Source organism: Sinohyriopsis cumingii, chromosome 8 (genome assembly GCF_028554795.1).
Source record: "Sinohyriopsis cumingii isolate HCF-2022 chromosome 8, ASM2855479v2, whole genome shotgun sequence".
Lineage (NCBI taxonomy): Eukaryota > Metazoa > Mollusca > Bivalvia > Unionida > Unionidae > Sinohyriopsis > Sinohyriopsis cumingii.
The window spans coordinates 34058952-34086242 of NC_142968.1; the positions used below are offsets into that span (position 1 = coordinate 34058952).

At 36.3% G+C, this 27291-nt stretch overlaps 1 long non-coding RNA gene across 4 annotated transcripts; it reads left to right on the plus strand.

Annotated features, from left to right (window-relative positions):
• The first annotated feature begins 758 nt into the window (after positions 1–758).
• Positions 759–27291, plus strand: LOC149793271 (uncharacterized). Of its 4 annotated transcripts, XR_016422752.1 has the most exons (9): positions 759–1744; positions 2250–2371; positions 7265–7379; positions 24158–24283; positions 24629–24718; positions 25571–25767; positions 26268–26425; positions 26621–26728; positions 27181–27291. It is a non-coding gene; the product is annotated as an uncharacterized LOC149793271 (long non-coding RNA). The 4 variants fall into 4 exon arrangements; XR_016422751.1 differs by having other exon boundaries at positions 24602–25767; XR_016422749.1 differs by having other exon boundaries at positions 24629–25767.

The window sequence follows — 27291 nt, forward strand, 5'->3', positions numbered from 1 at the left end:
AATTAAAAGATACAATATAACATCATAAAGGAAGAAATACAACTGGGAAAGATAGTTGATCTATACTTGCTGTCTCAAACATAAAGAAAATATAGCATACATACAATATAGCACCATTACATATAGCAAACACTGAGACCTAGGCGACATATAGCAAAGGTCACAAAATATTTCAAGGGAAGGAACTTCGAGCAAGGTGAGGGAAACCAGACTCGGACGAACAACCCTTTAGATAACACTATGGAAACATAAATACCCCATCAAAATATCTACAAACTAAATTTTTTTATATAAAATTTTGTTTTAAATAAAACATACAACACATCTGAGGGGGAAAGACACAAACATAAAATACTTTTTAATTTTTTGGAAATGGGGGGGGCATATTTTCGGCGCCCCCCCCCCAAAAAAAGTGTGTTTGTGTGTGCGTGTGTGTGTTACTATACCCATTACATTACTTGCAAAATATATATGGTGCTGACATTTTCGGCAAGAGGGAGACATACCGATATTCTGCATATAATTATTTTAATGTTTGTCAGAGCGAGAGTATTGGGGCCTGATCAGTTCAATATATTTCTCAACTGATATAGCGGGTATAATAGAGCCCCCCCCCCCCCCCCCCCCGCCCGAGTTCGCCACAGAGCGCTCGTGTAATATACGGTTTAATACAAAATACATGATCGTGGGCAGGAATATACAAATTTTGGTCGATATACATGATCGTTGTTATCTATTCAAACGAGTGCCATGAAATACATTAGCAAATCCCTACATTATTTAAGGCAGGCGATTACGAATTATTTAAACCACATTCTTCATCTGTCACAGATTTTATAATCATTTTGAAGTGGCTGCTTTATCTCGAGGAAAACGAGCGGTAAGTGTTATATAAAACAAAATCTTAATAGCAATTTGATCACTTTTGCGTCATTTTACAGTAAGAATAGTAACAAATAGAGGATAATTTCTTTTCCTACGTTAGGCCTAATACCTGGTATGTTTCTTAGTGTGATACACACACACAAAAACCAAAACAACACCAACAACATTTTAAAAAACCCACAAAAACGAGTGGCGCGCCGAAGCCACGGGCTAAAATGTTTTTTTAAATATTTATTTATAGTATCAATCACAAATTGAAATATATCCAGTATTAGCGTTGGAAAAGAAAGTTTTATTTTTGATATATTTTTTTTAAAATTAACTCATCCTAGCGAAACACTTTCTGCAAATGACCTTAATAAAGGAAAATAATAAATTAACCTAAACCACTTTGAATGTCGACCGTAACTTGTATTTACACGGCATCATGCGCGGAAGAAAATACCAACTGAACCGGGATTTCAGACAGCAGATGAACTTGATTCATTGAACTTCATGAGCACAATCAAACAAATGCAACAGTGAAAAAGTGGAACTATGAAAAATCGAGAATGTTAGATTTGCGGAGGATTTATTCCGAATTATTGTCTGCTAATAAAGGATTCATGTCAGTTGCTGTGTCAGGGATGCCCACACAGCACGCCGTCCAAATGTGAAGTTGCGTCGTGCTGAAAGACATAACACTGTGGCATAATTTATCTTATGTCATGTAAAGAAGCTGCTTAAATTATAGTATTTAAAATTTTCTTCATTTTGTAAGAGCTCAAGAAATTAATTCTGGTTTGAAAGACAAGATGACGGTAAAACTCAGAAGACGTAGCTGTACAGTACCGTTGGTGTTTGAGACATCATAAAAAAGGTAACTGCGTTAACTTCGCGTTTTGTTTGGTAATATGTTGGAGATCATCTTTTGCAGATCTTCTTTGAGCTTGGAGTAGCTTTTACATTCTAAACATTTTTATTTGCACTTATCTGCTTAACATGTATTGCTGGGATATCATATAGAATATGAAGTCAGTATAATGGTACTATATTTTAAATATTTGAATGATAAATTACTGATAAATGATATAATGATAAACTACAAAATAAATAATTTGCCCATTATCCAAAATATGTTAATTAAAACAAACATTGAATGTAAATTCAGATATAATGAGCAGTTGTAAGAAGTCAGAAATAACATTTTATCAATTGAACCAGTTATGTGTTATCATCATCAATTGTAAAATAAACACATGGAGACAAGTATGCTTAAATTCTAAAATGAACACACACACACACACACACACACATGGTATTTTAATTTAATACAGAAAAGGTGACATTGATATATGCAGACCAATAATTTTTTTCTTTTTCAGATACAAATTAAAAAGCCTAATTCTGAGAGTTTCACCTACAACATTCATGATGGAAAAGGGCCACTAATTAAGAGCTGATATATGTGGAAGAAAAATACCATCCATGTTGAAAAGGGCTAGAGGTAATGTGAGAAAACATAATTTATCAATCTGAATTGACATTATTGTTGCTATTTTATCTCAACTGGTCAAAAGGCTAAGTGGGTTTATGTAATGGTCCAGAGTGTGTTATTTATTTCACATCCCTTCTGTCTTTCAACAGTAAGAAATTAGCTACTTTGGAGTCCATAGTTCTGATCAATTTGTTTATATAAAACTTGGTTTTGGGCTTAAATCAACATCTTGGATAAATCTAATAATGAGCAAAATCAATTTTTTTTTTTTTTTTTTTTTTTTTTTTATTAACCCCGTAATAGGTTGACCACTGGGTCGGGGAACCATCCCAGGATCACCTTACAATCAAACATTTCTGGTTATCAGATAATCTAGGGATAATAAATATAATCTACAGAGAAAGTAAAAAAGAAAAACACACACACACACACACGCATATACACATGCATATGGCCAAAATCTAGGTGACATGGCTTTAGTGATATTACAGTATTTTGTTCCTGTTTACCCTCAAGTCAGAGACAAGTTAAATGTTCATTGTTGAGGTCCATTTTTGAAGAAATTGGTCCTCTTTTTTATTTACCTTGGCAGTGTAATTTTCAATGTTCTTATGCATTGCAACTATTTGCTTAAAAGCAAAAATAGAAGGATTTTTCATATTGAATCTGCAAGTATAAATACAATATTTTGCCAAAATAAGCAGAAAATTATCCAAACTGTCCATTTGTTCACTTCCTAAAAATGTTTCTTTTTTGGACAGATGTACAATATTTGGGCAAAAAGGTGCAAAAACTTCATTAAAACGGTACCAAAACTGTGAAGTAATACTGCAGTCATAAAAGAGATGCTCAATACTTTCAGTTTCACTCTTACAGAAAGTACATTTGTTGTCATCAAATATGTTAATTCTTTTAAGAATATCATTAGTAGCGATTATTCTATGGATTAATTTAAAGTTAAAAGAGATCAACTTGGTATCCTTGGTACAGCATTTTGCCCGGCTATATATATCAGACCACTCCTCACTACTTATATTTTTATTTAATACTTGCATCCAAGTTTCTTGCTTCGCAGTGTGTTGCCTTTTAGCTTCCTGTCAAAGATCTTTGTAAATAAACTTGAGTGAATCTTGTTTTCGCAAGTTCGTTATTTTATCATCCTGCTTATCAAAATTATTATGTACTAGGTGGTTTTTTATGGCATCTTTCCATGCTTTAGGAATTCAGCAAAATCCAAGTATATACACGAGGTGATCATGTATAAGATTAGTTGAGTTCTTTTAACCAACCTAAAAGCCATACTTCCACAATATAGACTAAAATCATTAAGTTGTCCTCGAAGTTTGATGAGTGTTAACCATTAATAATAATAAAGTGATCTTTCACCTGACTGAGCATGTTACCACCGCATGCAGTATTTATGCATATAGTGCAGTTTTTACTAAATTTAGAATACATGCTTATATAAATGAGATCTAGATTGAAGAAGTGAAGATGCATACAAATACACGAGGTTATAACCACTACTGCTGATTCAAGTTTGATCATACTTGGCCATTGGGCTTCTATAGTCAAGCTTCACAATGATGCTTATTATGAGTGTGATAAAGGTATGTTAATGAAGTGACCTTGCATCTGATTGGCAGAGTTTCTTACGACTTGCACAACAGTGTTTATGGTCAAATTTAGATCTGACTTGTTTAATTATTTGCTTGTATGTCTGAGGCTGTAAGCAAATTCTATGCAAATAATGTGGTGGTTCTACATCTCACTCGCCATTCTTGCTACTGCTCTTAAAACTATTTCTCATTAATTTTATCAGACTTGGTAAATAGATTTATCTCATCAAGATATAGCAAAGGAGCAATTTTGTAAAAAAATATTCATTCATATTAAACTCAAATTCTGCATCTGATTGGTTGACCTTGCAAATACTATAAGGGCTCTATTTCTGACAAAAAGATTATTTTGATCTAATGTAGCAGAAATGCTTATATGATCAAAACATCTAACATATTTGATAACAAATAAGAAATAGTTTTTCATGTAAATTTGATAAACATTGATAAATCGGTTCATATCATTAAAAGCTTGGAAGAGTTTGATTACATGCGAGACCTTCACATATTAATCATGCTTTATTTAGAGAATTATTTTTGTCAGGATTTAGTAAAATAGGTAAAATCAATATGGACTGGTTTTGTTATGTACAGCAACACTAGTTGTTTACTGAGTACTGAGGGAATTGGAGTAAGGCAAGGGTACATTGTAGTAGGTAACCTGGTTGACTTGATAACAGGATTGTAACACAAACATTTTTATCAGGAGTCTATCATACATACCATTGATTCACTGCAGATCCTGCCCCCATTAGTTACCTTTTAATACATAAAGCATTTGGGTTTTTTATGTCACAAATCCCATAGGGATTAAAATTAACATCATAGGTCTCACTGGATAATTTTGTATTTTGACATACACCTAATTTTTAAGGCATGAACCTAATTATCACAAGCCTAGCATTTCTAAATTCACACATAAGCTAAATCTATAATGTGGTTTAGATTTACTTTGAGTTAGGCATGGAAATAGGTTGGCTTGTTAGTGACTGCCTGTCACAGTTAGATGAGCATTGGAGATCAAATGCTTGATCTGCAAATGAGCTGCTGACCTTGATGTGTGTCTGCTACAGAGGCAAATATAAAAAAATCTAGATGGTTGAGGGTTGATGAAAAAAGTATGCTAATTTGTTATAGTACTAGTGAACTTTATTCATGCATAAGCCACATACTGATTCTTTTAGCTGCCTTGTCACAGAAAAATATTGAAAATAGCTATTTCTTGTCAAAAATGAATGTAAAATTTAGGAGATGGTGGCAGTGATGGTTCAGTATAGAAATCAATAGCTGCATCAGGAATTAACCTGATTACTGCAGTCAAAATCTCACATGTATGCTTTCTACAAAAATCATTAGTTTGTTTTTGTTAGTATCTTCAGTGTAAAATTATTCTCATTTTTCTGTAATTGGTCATTGTCGGATGAAAATTCACCAGATAAACTGTCCAGTGAGACCATAAAATACACAATTAGAAAATAAAATAAATTTATTCTAGAAAGAAATATTGCATGCAACTCTGTGACACAAATGAAATTAATGAGAAAACACTTAAACAAATGGCTAACATTACTCATCTGGCTTATATAACTTAACAGTTGGCCATTTCACTGTGGAGTAGTCAGGTATATCTAGTATTGTAAGAACAGAGCCTAAACAGTAATCTCAAAACTTTTATCAGATCAATTGCATACTTAGGTTTGGAAAGTATTACATGGGAATTATGTTAATTTTTAAAGATCAAAATGTACCTGCATGTTTTGACCCTACCAGAACCAAACTAAAAGCTCAAATGTGTGCAGTGCTTTTTGCTCGTCACAACATAATTGGGATTATAACTGCTAACCCTACCCTCTAGCACACATTTAAGATCTTTAGAGTTTTTAAATACAGCCTTCTAATTATGTAAGTTTCATTACATTGGTTAATAATTAGTCACATGTGATGATACTTGTAACTAATCAAACCACAGCCACTGAGAGCAGACTAAGCACTGATATTTATGTGGTACAGTGGCAATATACAGTCCGTCTGCTGCACATTTAGTTACCTGCCCATTAAACTGACAACACATGAAACAAACTGGACAATTCTGAAAGCCTTGAATTTGACTTTATTTATCTGTATGGTAGAACAGAACATGAGTTGAAAAGCTTTTAATGAAAGACCTTGATATCAAACCTAATAATAACTGCAGGAGTTATATTATGGATAATTAACCATTCTCTCAGTTTCAAACTGGGCATTCCATCCCATGGGGTTCTAAATGTAAACCAAGTGTAACTGATATCCTAATGAACTGTAAAGACCATAGCAGCACAACAGCAGGGAGCCAGATATGTCCAGATCCAGGAATCATAGACCAGTTTCAAACTGATAATGAGCCACATAAAAATGACACATCTGCTAGAACTTATGTGATGAAGATAACTTAAACTGCATTATTATTAATCCTCCTCCTCCACATCATCATAATTGAGATGCATCATATATGTTTTATTGTAAAATAGTTTATGCAACATAATTCAGTGAAGACCTTTACTGCCAATTTACCAGTGAACCATTTGTTTCAATGAACATATTTTATGTTGTAACAAGGAGCATCATTTAAACATTATGATACACTTATCATACCTGTATATGAAATCTTAATACTAACACTTATACTTGCAATACTACTACTAATAAAAACACCTGCACTGATAATTTGATTATGTTCAATTGGACTTGTATCTAAATGATCACCAGCTGTATGAAAAGACATATTTTAATATATAGATATTGGATGGAATACTAGTTACCACAATTGAATAGTCATATGATAAATGATATATTATTATTTTAAACAATTTATATTTGCAGTGAAACATACTTTTACATTATCTTCCCATAAATTTCATTTATAGAGCAGTATACTCTGCATTCATTAAATTACTGAAATGGTTAATAATACAACAACAAATACTGCAACTTCCAGAACCACAAAAATCAAAAGATATAAACAAAAACTTCCCTACATGTATCAACAGTTGTCACTTTATAGACAGAACCATGAAGATTTAGGACAGGATGTTAACAAATTAGGTATTCAAGTTAAAAAGAAAAAAATACCAAGTAAGCTTACTACCAAAAAAATCAAACATTAACAGTGAATTTTAGTACATTCCCAGGAAACAGAATATATAATTTTTCTTAACTTGATCTGATACATCTTAAATCTATAGAAAATGATTCATATTGTATGACTAAAATATTATGTAAACAAAAATTCCATCACTTTTTTCAGATGCAACATGCATACCCCAACCCATCCTTCTTGATCATAAAGTATACCAGCATTCCACTATAAGATGGGGAGCTGTAGTTGCTCAGTGGTTAGCTTTCTGGACCTGTGAAATAAGGTAGGTTCAAATTCTACCATCGGACCAACCTGGGTTAGCTACCATGGTGCGTCCTTGGGCAAGGCACTATACTTAAAGTGCCTTGGCACTAAATAACTTACTTGTGTTGCTTTACCATAAAAAGCCAAACCAAACACAAAACAACAACTTTAAAATATGAGTTGTGTCACTACTAAGTAAAGGAAAATCATACTGAAGAAATGTTTTTGTTAATACAATTTAATGGATCTAAAAATCTCTTTCTTCTGCAGGAGTTTAAAATGTTAAATTAAAAAGGTCATGGTACACATTGCTTTGTTCGTACACATCAGGCTCCGTATCCCATATCCAGCTAAAATTTTCAGTAGAGTCTGAATAAAAATTATTTTAATCTGGATGATAATATTCTTTCTCCATTCATATATTACACCAGCAAGATTGATCCAGATAAGATTACATTTTACTATAACACTGATGATGAGTATGCCTCATAACAACTGACAAATGTGGAGAGAATGGAGTTAAAATGAACTCTGATTTCTTTTCAGCCATAACACAAGATGATCATTTATTATGAAAAAACCTGAATAAAGTTGGAGTTCATAACCATGACAGTCTTGATATAATATAAATTCAATATATTATTGTTGTCTTGAGGTATAGTTCTGTATATTACAATCTCACACAAGATCAGGGTATATTTTAGTACCATACAGTTAGTTCAGGATTGTATTAATACCTATTCTGGTGAATGAAAACTGAATAAGTTTTACTATTTTGGAACCAGTTGCAATAAAGTTCACTACACAAGAGAAAATATGACTTTACTGTAATATCTAAAATGTAAAATCTGCAAACAGAATACTCGCTTGACTTTACACTTCAACTATATCATAATATTTATTTGAAATGGATTTATACAAATGGCATTAAATTGGGTTTCAGGCTGGTAATGACAATGGTCACACTGACTTAGACCCAGGGTGGGCAACCTTGTGACCAATTGCCACAAGTGGCAAATTGGCCATGTAAGTTTGGCTCAGTTGTGGCATCGTATGATGTTTTTCACTTCTCATTCGCCACTCCTGTGGCTACATTGAAAAATAGTTTGCCCACCTCAGACTTAGACAACTAGTAAATTATGAAAGAAAAATGTCATTAAATTATGCTTTTCTGGATTGCTAGATTAATAAGTTATTGTTGACTTGAAGTTAGAATATTATGTCAGTGAAGATAACACTCACAGTGACTTTGACATTTTGAGCTTTTTGTGAAGACATTGGAATTATGTGTGTGAAGTGCTAGATTAAGTGTGTGTGTGTGATTTGGATTTGTTACATTACAAAAAAATGTAATGTAATTTAAAAAATTACTAGTTTAAAAAAACCTCAATCATATCATGGATTAAGTAATGATTAAATTGTATTGCAAAGATCAAATCAGCAAGGATAACACTCACAATGACTTGGGTATTCTATATCCCTAAGAACATTTTTGGACCTATACTGTATAAGAAATTGAATCATGTATTGCAGCATAAGAAAAATTTCTCAGGCATGGAATTAGAGTCTTAAATACAGAAAATCAGTACATACACGTGTTGGTATGTGAAGATAACACTCACTTGACAATATAGCCAAGTTCTTATAACAAATGATATAACTATATGTAGTTTGCTTGTAAAATAAGTTAGGAATGAATATTAATTATATAATTTAGAATAGAGAAAAGCACATTAAATTCCATCAATAAATATTTTGTGCTTAAATAAAATCTTAAACAGAAATGTACAAGTCCAAAATATTTTGTTTTAGTGCTATGTCTTACTACCCAAATAACGGCCATGTATATGTGTTCCAATGTCAATTGTCATCGGAATGAGTAGTCCAAGTTTCAGGAATAGCTCACACACTTGGCAGCCTATATCGACACTCTTCCACTAATTTATGTGTAATTAATATACTTACAGTGCTGTCTTTATCCTGGTGGAGTGAAAATATGACACTAGCAAATGGACACATTTTCATGTTCCATTGACATACATTTGAATTTGTTGCAATGCAATGGTAGTCGAGGTACGCCAAAGTTTGTTTAAGTAGGTTCATGTGGGGAATATGTTTCTTGAATGAAACAAAACATTGCTTACAGTTCCAATAGGCAAAACATATTTTTATTTGTTTCCTTAAAGAATAATGTTTCAGCTTAACCCGATTTTGGCATTCCTGACTTTCATCGCTTTCCAGCCAACTGAAATGTGGGCCAACAAAACTTGAAAACAGGTCCGGTTCTTTTGTGAGAATTTGAATTTATTAGAGAAAAGACATCAGGATAAGTGAAGTCTGACAAAAACATTATAACTTTACTTTGTAGAAATGCATTGTTATTGGTTACCAGTTGTGTGTGATATTTCAGAAAATTTGACTTTCATTACACTGTTAGTCGACATCAAAACGCTCCACACAGCACCCTTCGTTAGGCAGTAAGACCCATCAGCCCCCCAACAAATATATTGGGTGATGTGTCTTATGTTATCGGACTAGTCCAAAATATTGCTTAAAGTTTCTAAACTATATACAGAACAGTAAGAAACAACTTAAAAAAAATAAACAACTTTTAAAAAAGCTCATAGTAATTGCAATATTAGTTAGAAAGCTGCTGAGCTGTCTTCATACATGCAGCCCACAACACCTTATATACTTATGACATATTGCATAAAAACCCCAGCTTGTTAGAACCTTTAAACAAACATGGGACTTAGTATCGCAAAAGTACATTTAGTAAATCTGCACAATAATTATATTTAAAAAATTACCAACTTAATAGTTTACACATTAGTACCTAATGATTTTATAGCCAAGAAGAAAAAAAGTTGATTTCTAGTGGTACATGCCATGTTTACTGCTGCTGCTCATAGCAAGAGTTCGAAACCTGTGTTAAGCTATGCACTTTTACAGTATGATCGAGATACACAACATGACAAGATTAGTCAGCATGTGTTTGTATCAAGTGAAATAAAACAGAGAAAATTAAAACTTAAACACAGTGACATACAGAAACTTAATATTGGTATAAACACATTGAGAATAGTGAAGTGGGACGATATAGCGTCAATGGGACTTACCATTAAAAACCACCCTGGGACGATATAGTGTCAATGGGAAATTTAACATTGTGGAAACCCCTGGGATGATATAGCATCAAGGGGAATTTAACATGGGAATATGGGACTGTTTAGCGTCAAGGGGAATTGAACAGGGTGGGACTGTATAGCGTCAAGGGGAATTTAACATGGGCAAAAAAAAAAAAAATCTTGGGCCTGTTGAGCGTCAAGGGGAAATGGAGCAGGGTCGGGACCCTATTTTAATAAGGTCCCGACCTGATGGGTCTATGGACATGGAACAGGCGAAAATTGAAACAGGGAGGGGTCTCTATTTTTTATTTTTTTTAAAACAAAAAAAAATATAAAAAAAGGGTAGGCAGTGAAAGTCAAGATCTTTTCGAGACCTATGAGTGGCCCTGAAAAGGGCCTTTGGGTTTATGTTAATATGCCCTTAACATAAAGGGCATCTGTGACTTCTTCTTGTCCTTAGGCTTCGCCTGACTGCAGGACCATAGACTAAAACTCTTTTGAGACATCCTTGCCTCTCCACATAGATCCTACGTATCCATAGGCTGGTATCTGTCCTATGGACAACTGTCCACTTGGATCGGACGTACATCGGTGTGTCTGTCCTGAACATCATCGAAGACACAAGCATAGAAGATTGAACGTTGGTCCACATGTTGAGGCGCCGAGAACAGGTGAAGGAATGCAGTGAACTACACTTATTTATAGGGAGAGGAAGGATTGAAACGGAGTTCACTGACCAATCCAAACACGCCCACATCCAATCCGAAGAGAGCAGTCTGTGACGTCATGTGGTCTATATAGATTTGCTAGCACCTGTGTGCAGTCAATTCATGCGACAGTTTTTCAACATGACGGAAACTCAGAAAACGATAAATTGGGGTGCACCAGCTGTGGAGACTACCCAAGGGAAACCGGACTTACTTTCAGAAGAGGTGAATTGGGATTTTGTGGATTTTCTTACCTCGCAAGAATTTGTTCCGGAACCTTCGTCACCTTCTCCTTCATTACCACACGTGGAGAAATTTAGACAGAGACAGAAAGAAGAATTGGAGAAATTTATACAACAGCAAAAGGAAGTGGAACAAGCTTTTCTCCTACAGCAACAGCAGCAAAAAGAAGAGGTAAGAAAAAAACAAGAAGAAGAAGAAACAGCAGCAAAGAAACAAGGGTGTGAAAATCAAATGGTCACGGTACTGTTAGACATTTTAGCGGAGTTAAGAAGTCTGAAACAAATGTTATCAGACTTCTTTATTACGACCAAAGAGAATACGACCTTCCCGAGCTAAACACTCCAACCCTGTGACTAAGCCTCCCGTGCCACCCTTAGTGATTTCAACCAAATCATCATCATCAACACTACGCAGTCCAGAAGTAGGCCTTGGCCGTGGCAAAGGCTTAAGGCAGTTAAAGTTGATTGCTTAAACTCACCCCTACACCAAAAAAGGCCCTTTTCAGGGCCACCCACGTCTGTCGAAAAGAGATAGACTTTCAATTGCCAACATCCATTCAAACTATAAAAAAAAACATTTTACCTCTGTAGTACGTGTGTATGAGTGTGTGAGTGTAGGTTCTTATTTTAAAATCAAAACCCAAAGACACTTACCTTTTAATACCTAATTTATTCTTTTATAAATATTTACAATCCAATTCACAATTCACAACAGAGCACTTTAAAAAGTTCATAAACTTCTTCTGTCTCATTGTTCACTCTCTGAGTTTTTTGAATTTCTTCACCACCACAGTCTTTTCCTCCTATTCCTCCTCACTTTCTTCTCTTCTTCTTTTCTTCTCCTGTTTCTTTTTCTTCACCTGTTTTCTTCCTCTTCTTCCTCTGAAGAATCCCTCTCTTCTTCTGACTCCTTGTTTCTTTTTTGGGCAATCTGGAGACCAGTGTCCTTTTTCTTGACAATAATAACAGGTATCTTGACTTTTGTCTTTTCTAGCCCCTTTTTTTCTTTTTTGACGGTCTGGACACTCTGAAGACCAATGCCCTTTCTTCCGACAGATATAGCAAGTATCTTGACTTTTATCTTGAAAGGAAGGAGAGTAGTCCCTCGGCTGGTCTGAAGAGAATTTTTGGATGACCCCTCGCAAAGCTCTGATGAAACGTTCGATCTGGGTAGTCTCTTCCATCGTTGTGCTCGGTTTGAGAGTGAAATGAATAGTGAAAGGACAAGACACATACCCTTTTATATACGCTGGTCTGCTATGACTATGAATTAGTCCATGGTGTTTAAACTTTAGTCATTTGACTTTTTGCTATCAAGATGAAACGATCCAATTCATTTGAGAAGAAGGAAGAAGAAAGTAAGAGGCAGAAACGTGCTTTATCGCCTCGTACCAGGGCTGAAGTCTTGGCACAAATTCATGCCAGTGATTTTGAAGAGGACATGAGTGAACCAGAATCCAAACCCTCTAAACAAAGTTCACCACCCTTAGTCAACCGTGAAAAGTACTATTCCATTCAAGAGACGGAAGAGCATCCCTCTAGAAAATTTAGAACTACAGCTTACAAATACACGGTGAAGTTTAAAGATTTCAAGTCCGAAGTACTGTTAGAGAAAGCAGAAGGGTTCATCACCGAGATGTGGATTGAAATGCTCAGCATGTTTGGCCTCTCCACCCTGTCTGAGCGAAGGACAAGAACGAGTGCATTGTTCAACTGGTCTGCGCACGTTTGTCAGCCCTGCCTGTTACCAACAACATTTGAAGATGCAAGGTTCACAGAAGAAATGTGCTTGTCAGCTGCTGAGATTGTGCCCTACCTGTGGACAAGGCATACTTACCAATAATGCCAAGGCACACCTGTGTCGAGGAAAGAAAAAATGTCACATTTGCTGCCACATCGTGGACTTGGAACACGAATGCTATGTGCAAAAATACCAACCCCAACCAGAGAAAGAGATCGGTCACAAGAAGAAAGGCAATTTCATCTTTTTAGATTTTGAATGCATGCAAGAGACTGGTATTCACATTCCTAATTTCTGCGTGGCTCATCGAGCGTGCGAGAAGTGCATTCAAGAACCTATTTTCAGTCATTGCCTTCACTGCAGCAAGATTTCTGGAGGACGTGAAAAAATCTTTCGAGGACCGAACACGCTAGCTGATTTCGCTCGATGGGTCTTACACCCCATCGACAAGACGTGGATCCAAGAGGACATCGAACGTTACGGAGATTGTCATCGTCATGCCACAGTGATGGCTCACAATTTCTCCGGATACGATGGACAGTTTCTTCACAGATACTATACAGAACATGGCATCGAACGTCCTAAAGTCACTTTGAATGGAGCCAAAATCATTTTCATGCAAGTGGGACAAGTACAGTTTAAAGATTCGATGAGTTACTTAGCCATGCCTTTGAGTCGAATGCCTAAAACGTTTGGAATGACAGAAATGGCTAAAGGGTACTTTCCACACTTTTTCAATACGGAAGCCAATCAACACACCGTTCTACCCCATTTGCCTGAGGCTCACTATTACGACCCTGACAACATGCGTACCGAACAACGAGAAGCTTTCTACGCTTGGTACCAGGCTCACGCCTCTGACCCTTTCGACTTTCAGGAAGAAATGCTAAAGTATTGTCGTTCCGACGTGGACATTTTACGGTGTTGCTGTGGAAAATTTCGAGAACTGTTCATGGAACACGGAGGGGTCGATCCTTTCAAAGAAGCTTGCACCATTGCCAAAGCATGTTCCTTAGTGTACCGGCAATGATTCATGCCTGAAAACACTGTGGCTGTCATCAGTCCTCAAATGACCAACTATGTCAAACGTCAATACTCGGTCAAAGCCCTACGCTGGTTACATTACTTGTGTGACAAGGAAGACAAATGGATTCAGCATGCCCGCAACGGAGGGGGTGAAAAGACCATCAGAATGCATTCGGTCGATGGTTGGGACTTAGAAAACCCCAAGATTGTGTACGAGTTTGAAGGTTGCTTATTTCACGGATGCCCCGTCTGTTACCCTGACCGTGGCACTAAAAATCAGTTTTTACAATGAACCATGGAAGACTTGTACCAGGCCACATGTCAGCAACGCCTAAAGTTAGAACAGGAAGGATACTAAGTGGTGGAAATGTGGGAACACGAGTACCATCACCGTTTGAAAACCGATCCAGAGTTTAAACACCTCGTGGAAAGTTACCAGTTCATGGACCCCCTGAACACGAGGGATAGTTTGTACGGAGGAAGGACCAATGCCACCAGTTTGCTGTACCAAGCCGACGAAGAGAAAGGAGAAGAAATCAAATACTTGGACGTGTGTTCACTGTATCCCTACGTGTGCAAATATTGTCGCTTTCCTGCAGGGCACCCACAATTGTTGACGGAACACATCGATTTGAAAAACATTCGACAATATGAAGGCTTGATCAAATGTAAAGTTTTGGCTCCCACTGACTTGTACCATCCCGTTCTACCTCACCATTGTCAAGACAAACTGATGTTTCCTTTGTGCCGTACTTGTGCTGAAACGTGCAACCAAGACCAGCCTTGTCAGCACACCCAGGAAGAACGGGCCTTGACGGGGACGTGGGTCAGCGTAGAATTGTTCAAAGCTCTGGACATGGGATACCAACTGTTAGAAGTGTATGAAATTTGTCACTTTCCCAAGACAGAACAATACAACAAGGGTGACCCCACTCAGAAAGGCATTTTGGCAGACTACGTGGATGCCTTTTTGAAACTAAAGCAAGAAGCCAGTGGTTATCCGTCCTGGTATCACACTCCCGAAGACCAAAAGACATTCAAAGAGAAATACTGGGCACAAGAAGGCATTACTTTAGATCACATCGAGAAAAACAAAGGCAGGCGATCGTTTGCCAAAGTGATGTTAAATTGTTTGTGGGGTAAAATGGCACAACGACCGTGTTTACCCAAGAATATTTGACAGAACCTTCCTGCTACTTCCAGATGATTCACAACAAAACTAAATTCATCAAACACGTGGACGTCGTTCGCGAAGATTTGATCTTAGTCAATTACGAAGAAGATCTGGACTTTGTAGAAGCCGATCCTTTTGGAAATGTCATCATTGCAGCTTACGTGACAGCTCATGATCGCTTAAAACTGTACGAAGCTTTAGAACTGTTAGGGGAACGCGTCCTGTACTTTGACACGGATAGTTGCATCTACATCGATCACCCGAGTCAACAGCACTCTAACATCGAAGGAGACCGTTTAGGAGCCTGGACAGACGAGCATTCTGATGACAAGATTCTAAGTTTTGCCAGTGGCGGTCTTAAAAATTACGGCTACGAATACTGGGACAAACAAGGAGAAGTGCACACGAAGTGTAAAGTGAAAGGATTGACTCTGAATTATCGTACCAGTCGAGTGGTGAACTTTGGCGTATTGAAAGAAGCTTTGCAGTCTAGAGAAGATGAACACTTTAAAGTGACCACCTATCAACCGAACAAGATTGTACGTTTACCCACTCACCACATCGTCAGTCGACCCTTGGAAAAAGTCTGTCAAATCGTGTATCAGAAGCGAGTGCGGCTTCCCAATCACTTTATATTGCCATATGGACATGTCGGTATAAAACATTGGTTGTAAGTGGATAGCCACTCACCAGAAGCATGACTACGCCACAGCAAGAATCAAGTGAGAAACCTGATGAGAACTCCAAGTTCAAACCCTACCATTTTCCAGTCTTCTTACCTGACTATTGTGATTGTGCCCGTCGATTGGACACATTTCAGAAATAGTTTACGGATAGGGAAGGATTACCTTCTTCGCATGTTTTAGCTAGAACAGGATTTGTCTACTTGGGACCTGAGTCAGGATTGGGATACGAAGTACAGTGTTTCGCTTGTGGACTGAAGTTACGAATGGATCTATGTATCTATAAAGGTTCAGCTATTCTGGAACACACTCGATGGTCTTTGCACTGCCCTTACCTTTCTATGGCCTTTCCACCCATTACACTACGGTACAATTATGACGGTACCTTAGAGACAGTACCTTCAAAAACTAGATATAAAAAAGGAACGATGTACAAGCTTGAGACTGCATTGTGACTAGTATAAAAAGGGGCTATGGTCAAGATCGATAGTTCATTGTGACTACCAAGACCAAGCGAACAAGATGAATCCTTTCAGAGAAACACAAAACAAGTTCAGAAAGGCACAATTCAAGTTTGGGGCTTCTGAAGTGGAATGTGATTGTGAGCCTTGCGATGGGAACGATGCTGTACGCTGTGACCTTAGCGATGCCGTAAAGCATCATGAGAACTTTGTTCTCACTACCCCTCTCATGGAAAGTGATGCTGTGCGTGTCAAACCTGAGGGATGCGAAAGCGATGCTGCTCGTCCTCTTGGACACTTTACTGGGTTTCATTTTAAATGTGGATGTTCACCTTCACGTCTACCCCCCTACGGATGTCATCCAGACTTGAGCAAACTCCTGTCCATGTCACCCAGCCCTCATCGAAACGAACCTGTGAAAGACGAATATTCGTTCCCTGTGTGTTTGTCGGAATACTGCGACTTTGAAAATCGTCTTCAATCATTCAAAGGAAAATGGCCTAAGTATCTGGGAGGACCGATCCCCAAAGAATTAGCCAGAGCCAGATTTTTCTACTTGCACGAAGGGGATAAAGTCAAGTGCTTCAGTTGCGGTGTGTCACTTCACCACTGGGAACCACAAGATTCGGCCTATCTAGAACATGCTCGTTAGTCACCGAATTGTCATTACTTACCCTTAGTGGGACCGAGAAATTGAAGTAACTTACCATGTCGTTAAAGAAGAAACCAGATTGGTTAGGAGTCAAATGTTGGACATCATCGAGACCAGTATTTAAACTTCATTTCAAAAACGATATTGAATCATTACCTAAAGAACTGCAAGAGAAGATTTACAAGGAAGTTTGGCAGGGGCTTGCCAGAGTGAAATCTCAATGGATAACTGTAGAACTTTTATTCCGAGAAATTCACAAGAGATAAGTGAAAAAAGTCAACCAGTGTGTTAGATTTCTCTGGGTCAAGGGTGCATTCATACTATTATATCGCTTTAGACCGTTTACATCAAAAGAGTTCAATGAGATTCTTGAACGTTACCCTGAATGGCAGTGGTCTGAAATTACTTACTATGTGGATTACTTTTGCTCTAGGAGAAGATTGTGAATTGTACGTTTTAAGTGATGATCTTGGTAATATAAGATTATAGTCTTAGGGGGATGTTTTCCTTCAGGTCTGCGCTTTAACTATAAGAACCTACAGTATTCGTCATTCAGACCGTGTGATCGACGAGAGAATCTAATCCGAAACCGGCTAAGCAATGAAATTATCTAAATTACACTAATAAATACTTACATAAAATATATATATATCAAATTTGGACCAATGGCGAAGACAAGGATTCGGTCTCCCCGAACTCTCCATTTATGAGAGGCGAGTGTGATCGACGAGGGAATCTAATCCGAATCTAGCCAAAAGTATTACAAAATAAATACACTCACAAAACAAGTACCAAATTCTGAACAATAGAAAAACTCATTTTATCAAAACTAGCCCACTGACTGATAAAACTCTACAAACAAATATCATTAAATTAAAAAACACCTAGTTCAAATACCAGGAAGAAATATACAGGGGGTGGGTGGTGGGAAAAACAAAACAAACCTTCTCCACTTCTCCTAACTTAATACTCACCTAACACCCTAACTAACAGCTCCAAAAGTCTATCTTCTACATAGGTGACAGCTAAGACAAAAACTAGGTATAACCATATAGTCCCAAAATAGAACGTAAAAGGTGGTCGCAAGAATAGACCATCAGGGATCCCCCGTATTAAGACCCTAAACTTACACATATAAGGTAGTCAAAAAAACCCAACGACTATCGGGCCCGGCGGCACAATGCTGCAAATATAACAAATATATAGAATACCACCCCAAAAATTACTTGTATAAGGTAGTCAAAAAAAACCAGTGACTATAGGGCCAGCAGCACAAGGCTGCAACCAAAATTTACAACTAGATAATTAGGACCCAAAAACAATTACTCAGTAAGATGGAAAAAACACCAACTCCATCCAGGGCCAGCAGCACAAGGCTGCAAAACCAATCGACAAATACTGTCACCTAAAAGCTAACATCGACCTCAATAGACTCTATCTCTCTTAAAAACAGCACAAAGTTTTTATGATTCAAAATTCCAAAGACGGAAATTTAGAACAAAAATACCCTGGATCGGAAAAACCCTACTAACCTGTGGCAAGACAACTCCGCCCGAGCCTGACCACTTTCGCCCTTTGCGACGGACAGACATCAAAACACATACGTGCAGTGCACGCATCATAAATTAAAAATACGGACTAGATCGGGTCCAATCCCACTAGTCGCTAATCAGTGCAAATGAATGACAGAGTGTGTGCTGGGTCCAATCCCACTCAAACAAAACATAGGCCTTACAATCAGATCGATGTGTACACAAAAGTACCTTGACCTGACGGCCCAATCAATTAGTGTTCTGTGAACACAGATATGCCTGGAGGAAGTGGCTCCATTCCTTCCTCCAAGGAGTAATCAGTTAGGTGCCTGTGGCATCATAAACCAGTGGTACATGCTCAATGCGAAGCGCACGCCACTATAATTCAACTCAACAACAACAACAATCGTTCAGACCATTCCACAGAATAAACAAAAAAGATGGAGGTGACAAAATTATTCAATCTATTAAGAGATATCTATTTTTGGATAATGGATGTTGAATATGTTGTAGGAAGAATAGAAAAGGAATGGAGTGATGGAAATAGGCAAGACTTGTTAACTATTCAAGTCAAAGGACTAAAGGTGGCCGGAGATCTCATCGCAGGGATGATAGAAGAAGAAGTCAACAAGTCAAGCGGATTTACTGACCCACCTTATGTCAGAGTGGGAAGTTTGAAGGAAGCACTGGACCATGTCATCCAAGTCAGGTGCTTCCTGGAAAAAGTATTGTATTGGATGGAGTGGTGATACGTAAAATGGGGGTTCGACCAGTTGACAAAAATGGAAGAAGTAATGAGGAAAGTGCTGACGGAAGAGGTAAAGAACATCAAAGAAAAGTGGTCTAAGGAAAGAAAAGAAGAAGAAAATAGAAAGAGAAAAAAAAGCTTTGAGAAACTCAACAATAACTGGATAAGAATACAGGAGAAATTCCGAGTGATAGGTCATCCTGACTGGATGCCTGAGTCAGAAATAAAGAAGAAGATGACAGGAATATTGGTAAAAGTTAGAAGATGGTTGAAGAAGTGGAAGAGTTAGAAGAAGAAGAAACCCAAAGGCCCTTTTCAGGGCCACTCATAGGTCTCGAAAAGATCTTGACTTTCATTGCCTACCCTTTTTTTTTTCTTTTTTTTTTGTTTTAAAAAAAATAAAAAATAGAGACCCCTCCCTGTTTCAATATGCGCCTGTTCCATTTCCATAGACCCATCAGGTCGGGACCTTATTAAAATAGGGTCCTGACCCTGTTCCATTTCCCCTTGATGCTCAACAGGCCCAAGATTTTTTTTTTTTTTTTTTTTGCCCATGTTAAATTCCCCTTGACGCTGTACAGTCCCACCCTGTTCAATTCCCCTTGACGCTAAACAGTCCCATATTCCCATGTTAAATTCCCCTTGACGCTATATCGTCCCAAGGGTTTCCATAATGTTAAATTTCCCATTGACGCTATATCGTCCCAGGGTGGTTTTTAATGGTAAGTCCCATTGATGCTATATCATCCCACTTCACTACTATTGAGTATATATTTATAAATCTGAAATGGTTAATTAAAAATAGTTATTAGTCAAATTAACAAGGATGCCAGTTACTAGCTTTGATACTCTGTTTTTGTTAACTGAAAACATGTAGACTCAAGCCACATCTATAATGATAATTTCTGGCACTTTCAAGGCTGATATAGCCCTTTCATTAAAACCTGCAAACATTTTTGACAATTTTATCTGCACACATTGCTGTACATTTTATACACATCTGACTTGCCAGTATTTCTCCCAGCCATTGAGATACCATTGGCAGAAGAGATCTTTTTGCGAAAAATATTTCCAAATCAAATCCTGTTTGGTTACTTGTAAATCGACATGGAATAGCACAACCCTAGCACAAATATTACTATCCCTACTTCGTGGAGACATTGAGGCTATGACATTGTAGCTACTCAACCTTCTGTCCTATGACCATTTTGAATTTTGCGCTAGATATGGCTGTTACCAAATACCGGTGTCTAAACAGTACATAGGTGCTTTCTGGAAAGATTTGCATGCAGTAAGATTGCACATCAGATCCACAATATTTCCATCAATATCAACACAGATTGGAGGGGGGCCTTTGAAATTGTTTCTACATATTTAAACAGGTTTTCAATGAATTGTTGCTTTTTGTTTTTATTAGCAGGTATTTATACATTTATAAAATGAGTGTCCTGTATCACAATATGTATCAATCTTCCTGCAAAAAAGTTTCCCTTGTTTTTTTGCTCCCAAGTTACTCCCATTTTATTCTTGATAAAAGTAGCTACCCCTCCCCTTACATCTCCTTATAATCATTCACAATTATAACCCCATTTAATTTTTCCTCATATGAAGTTATTAGTTCTTTAGTCAACTTATTATGTGTTTCTTGTATGAAAATCATATCATAATTTGTCTTGTTGTTTAGTTTAATTATTTTTTCCCTATTTATTCAGTTTAAATTTGCTGAGGCTATATGGAAGTTTTTTATATCCATTTTCGCCTCTCCACCAGGTTGTCGCATTTTTGGTTATACATTAAGTATTATTAGTTTTAATTTAGAATTGAAATATCACCTAGGGGATCAAATAGTAATTTATTAGTCAACATGTAGACCCACTCCATGACCTTCTTGAATCTGTAACCCAGAAATTCCGATTAACTATGCATCTTTTAGAATCATACAATACATTATATAAAATATGGTAATGTATACCTTAAAACAATACTGCATTTTAATCCAAGTTTCCAATTTTGCAAGAAGTTGTCCCGCACATGCAAAATCATCTGCTACCCAATATGTAAACTTGTCGCCAGAACATAAATTCTCAAAAAATTCCCCAGCGTATAGTCTGTTTCTAAATTCTTTAGTAATTTTCCCCCATCAACAAGACGCAAACACATTGCATCCTATTTCATTGTTGTTTCTCTTCCACATAATAGCTTATTTTTTAAAAAATGTTAAACTTTACTAATCTTTTTTCAAGATCACTTTAGTTTGCAAAAATATATCTTGTCATTTATTGGCATTCTACATTGAATTTTGTAAACTAGCTATAAACCTGACCTAATTACTCAACTTAACTGCTGACAGAAACAGTCTACAGTAAATGTATTTCATTTCTATAGCTCGATGGATAAACATTACATCTTTTAAAGCTGTGCACAGAATAGGCCGACATATCACGAGTCAGGAAAACATGGGGGTGGTATCCCCTGTGTCCAAAATTAATATCATTTTGAATAGAATATTCTAGTGACAATTGCCTCTTTTCAAATGGTAAGCATTGCTTTTTTTTATTTTCGTCAATCTGTCAAATTTGGTATGCATTTTGCTTTAATATTTGAGATGGAAACCTTAGGTGCATAGAAATGTCAGACAGCATTGTACATCATGGATGGTGTCCAACATACTTTTATGATCATAAAACAAAATCCCATTGTTTTAGTTATGGCCACTGATTTAAAAAATATTCATCCAAGCTAAATATAATAATAATAATAATGAGGACTTTGTATAGCGCCTAATCTTTAGAAGCTCTAAGCGCTTTGCAACATTAGACAACATAAAAACATACACAATGATATGATTACAAAAACAAACACCATGAAATTAGAAAACATAAAAAACATGCTGAGAATATTTAAGGTAGTTAACATTATTAAGTCATTAAGTTTGTTTTTGCAGTCAGAATAAGTAGTTTTGAGAGCACTCTTGAATGGGATCACTGCGTCTTTGTGTCTAAGTTCAGTGGGCAATTCATTCCATGTTGCTGGGCCCTGGTATGCAAAAGAATGCTGTCCATGTGACTCTGTTTTCATAGTGAGAATAATGAGTATATGATTGTCGGAAGAGGAGTGTAAGTATCTTGCTTGTGTGTACACATAGGTGAGGTCGGATAGGTATGTTGGACTAGAGTCTGTCAGTGAAACGTAGCACAGAGAACTAATGTTGTGTTTGATTCTGGATCGAATGGATAGCCAGTGTTGGGTACAGAGCAGCGGGGAGGTGTGCTCTGATTGTGGTACTCTGAGTATGATCCAAGCAGCTATGTTTTGAACTTTTTGAAGTCTCTGCAGTAGATATTAAGATGAACCAGACAGAATTGAGTTACCATAGTCCAGTCTTGAAAGTAGTAATGAACACACAAGTGTTTTAGTGGCATCAACTGAAAGATATCTGAGAATGGAGCTGATGCGTCTCAGCTCAAGATATGCAGCCTTGCATATGTTCATGACATGTTGGTGCAATGTGAGAGTACTGTCCAGAGTAACACCTAGGTTTTGTACTGATTGTGTGAATTTAATGTTGGTGTTGCTGATATTTATTGTGTGAGGTAAAGGACGTGAATGAGAAAGTCTTTGTGTTGTAATCAGAATGGCCTCAGTTTTATCATCATTCATCTGCAGCTTGTTACAAGTCATCCATGATTTCACATCAGAAATGCACATCTCTACACCTTGGATGGTAGCATCAACTTCAGTTGGGTGGCTAGATTTGTATATTTGGGTGTCATCAGTGTACAACTGGTGAGACACTGGATGATGATCTATGACACTTGAGAGCAGCTGAGTGTATAGAGTGTAGAGAACAGGTCCAAGAACAGACCCCTGTGCAACACCACAACATAGATCAACTGGGCTGGAGTGTAATCTATTTGCAGACACAATTTGTGTCCTGTGGCAAGGGCGATATGCAGATTGTACATTGCTAAAAAGACTGTTTGAATTCAGACAAGATGCAAACTGGGATTGAACAACCTTTTGTAAGATTTTTTATATGAATTGGAGATTAGAAACCGGGCAGTAGTTCTTTAAATCCTTATGGTGTAGTGTTAGTTTCTTCAGCAGAGGTTTTACAATGGGAGTTTTGAAAAATGATGGAAATTATGCTGATGAGAGAGAGGTATTAATAACATCAGTTAGTGAAGGCAATACTGGATCTAAGCACTCAAGCAGCAGTAATGTTGGAATTGGATCAAGTTCACATGACTTTGGTGCACTCTAGGATGATTACTTAAAAATGCATTTATTGGTGGTGAGAGACTAAATACATGACTTGATACTTGTGTTTAGCATTAATTGGAAAGCTGAAGATTAGTAATCTTTTGACATACATATCTTAATTGTACCATTTAATTTACAAAATTCAATGTAATTTGCATTGGTAAAATGTGTAGCACAAGAAAAGTCATTATGAATCAGAGATAAATCATATCTTTGTTTTGTCTGGAGCTTGACTAATTTATTGCACATTTCTGTACACTATTTTGTCTTTAATCCAGGATTATTCACTGCATTCGGATGCATTTCATGGTGAAAATTCACCAGCTGGATTTAAAAGTGGTGAATATTGCTAGCGATTGTTCTGCAAACCCTGTATGTCACAAGGAGTCAGTGTATTCAAGGACTCATACAGTATTTACAAGTTCTCATTGACATTTCAGATGAAAATGAAGAACTGAAAAAAGATGAAAATCTCAAGTGGAAACCTTTCTGGTCAGCCATCTCATCCAAAACCTCCTGAAATGGAGAGTATTTTGCAGACTCCAAGATTTCCTCTTATCCTGCTGGTATGTTCTATTTAGTTTATCTGGTCTCTTTTTATTTTTTATCAATTGCTTTTATACCATGCCACAATTGGAAATTCTTTATCAAAAGTATGTATAAATTTCATCATTTTTCTGTCTGTTTAATAAGATGTGTTTAAGGGTACTTACTTACTCATGATGCTGTATATATGAGATTAGATGTTTTGTTAAAAAAGAATGCATTTTGTGATATATTGTATCACTGCTTTATATACAGTGGTCATTGCAACCAGTATGCATTTTGTTTACATGCCAAAAAATCCAGTCTGATTTCTTTGTTTCTTTTTTACTGCAATTAAGGAGTAGTGATAATCTTTATACTCTTAGCTGCATCCAGAAGGACAACACCATCACCATCCCCATCCACTCTGGAGTGGAGAATATAAAGATTTCTCTCTGCCAGTTCCTCTGCAAGTAGTAAGCATTGAGGATGGAAAAAAAATGTACATTATAGAATAATGAAACAAATACTACAGGTGTTGACTTTTATATAATCTCTTATTTCATTTACAGCTCTCTAAATACGAGTAGGTCAATTATACACTGTATTTATGAATTTAATTCTCATCTAAGGTAGTAGAACTGTTTTATGTTTGACAAAATGTTGGGTAATTTGTGGCCATACACTAAAAACACATTTTATAGCATTTAAAAATGCTTATGTTCAATGCACGTAAAACTCATTGGTTTGTTGTCACTTCAGTTGATAATAGTCTTGTCATCTTGTAGACATTTTGAATGTTAGTGTTCAATGCTAAGGTCATATACATTGATTCAACATCAAAATTTGTTTGCAAAATGGAAGATTATGACATGAAAGCACAAGCGCTTGTAGCTTAGATACTGTTATTTCAGAACATTGTGAGATGTTAATTAATTAAATTATAGGTCATAAAACATACTGTTCAAGACTTATTTGTGCAAATAAACAATGAATTGTTTTTCATTGATGTGTCGACTGTTCATCATTCCATTGGTTTTTTTTATTTTTCTTTCTGATGTATACCATTGTCTTGTGTAAGTCAGACGCCTAAACCATCTACATTGAATGCAGACTTTACAGACACCAGCAGTGAAACAACATATCCAGGGAATAAAAAAATAAAGGATTATGGGAAAAGTTTTCATATAAACTGTACAAAAACCATGTATTTCATTCCATAAATATATTTCATTGTTAAACCCATGTTCACTGTACAGATCTTTTTAAGGAGTTTATAATAATGATCTTGATCTTTCAAAACTAATTTCATCACAAATCTGTTACAGATTTCCAGTTCAATGTACTTATGAAACTGGACACAAATATTGAGAATTTGTTGGAGCAGCTGGCCCTCCAAGTTCATACACAAGGCCCAGACACAGAATATAGAGAAGAAATTCTTGCAATGCCATGTGATTCAGTGGAGGAACTAGAGGGCCTTTGCCAGAGGTTGGAGGAGAATCCCAAACTCTCCAAGAAGATGGTAAATTGGGGCTTTATTTTCTATTTAAAAAAACTGTTATAACCTTTATTTGCTGTTGTGAACCTCAAAATAATTTATGCAAGTTCTGGAGTGCCTGTATAATTATTTTTGGGGGTGGGGTGAACATGTAGTGGTCGGCTGTTTTGTCTTACGGATGTAGGCCAAGACATGTTTAGAGATGAACATGTAACAGGTATTTTACTACATATACACTATTACATATTATGTGGCTACTTTAATTCAATCCTTGAGTGAATGTCATTTATGAAGTTAATAGATTCACGGTGGTTAATTTGGTTTATAATTGCTATTAGTACATTGTGTTGCATAGTTAATGTTATCAAATATTTTCCAAGTTAGAGAAATTAAATTTGCTTGCAAAACCATGGCAAAAAATAACTATATACAAGCATATTTTGTCACATCGATCATGAAATACTACTACTAATAATAATATCAAAATCAAAAAATAGTAATATTATTATTATTATTATTTTCAGATATGCTACTTGAGCTCCCTTGGCAGGTTTACAATTGGGGATAGTGTCTGCAGGATGATGAAAAAGCTTAAAACAAAAAGACTGGCCAGAGTATAGTCCAAAGGGACGTAAAGGGAAAAAAGCATTTCAAGAGCTTGTGATATGTCAGGTTTTGATAAGTAAGTATGGCTTGATTTAAATTGTGTTTTTCATGTGACTTGCCAGAGATTTTTAAATGAATTGATAAAGTAACTTGAGACCACATTTCAAAGTACATGTTTTAAAAATATTCCATTGATTATTGCTGGCATTTAGAAAAATGCAATGCATCCTTTGTTGTGAAACTTTTTTAAAACATTGTATTACTCTTGCAGAAGCCTGCTTGAAAACTAATGGCAAAGCAAAGGCAAATGGAATGGAAGAGACCATATCAGAGACCCTCAAATATGCACCCAACCAACGCAGAATGATAAAAAAACAAGGTAATCCAAATGACTCTTATTTCATCAATATTGGATTCAGTTTCGTCTTTTAAAGCATAGTATTTGCAAAGCGGATGCATTTCTAAACTGATAACAAAATCAGCTTATCCTATTGCCCAGGACTATCAAAGCTAGAGTCCAGCTAACTACAATATGCATATATCTTGTCTGATCGGACAAGTGCCTCCATTTGGAATTTTTATTCACATGAAATATTTGGATGAAATAAATTCATCTTTGTGCAAATTGATTGCACCATCCACTTGCCAGAAATGATAAGTAAGTGCAAAGTTATCTTGTATCATGGCTTAACGATAGTAAGGGAAGCACAAGTGCAGTGAAGAAAATTTCATACATTTTTATAATGCTGATTAACATGACTTCTGCATATGTAATTTGTGCTGAGATGATATGACTTTATTTAAGCATTACAATTTTGTTTTAATTTGCAGGTGCCTGAGCAGAAGAAGTAATAGATAAACTTTACAGTGGAGTTGGAGACTGATTCTGATTCATAATCTTAATTAAATCTAGAAAATAAACATTAAAGTCATATTCAAATA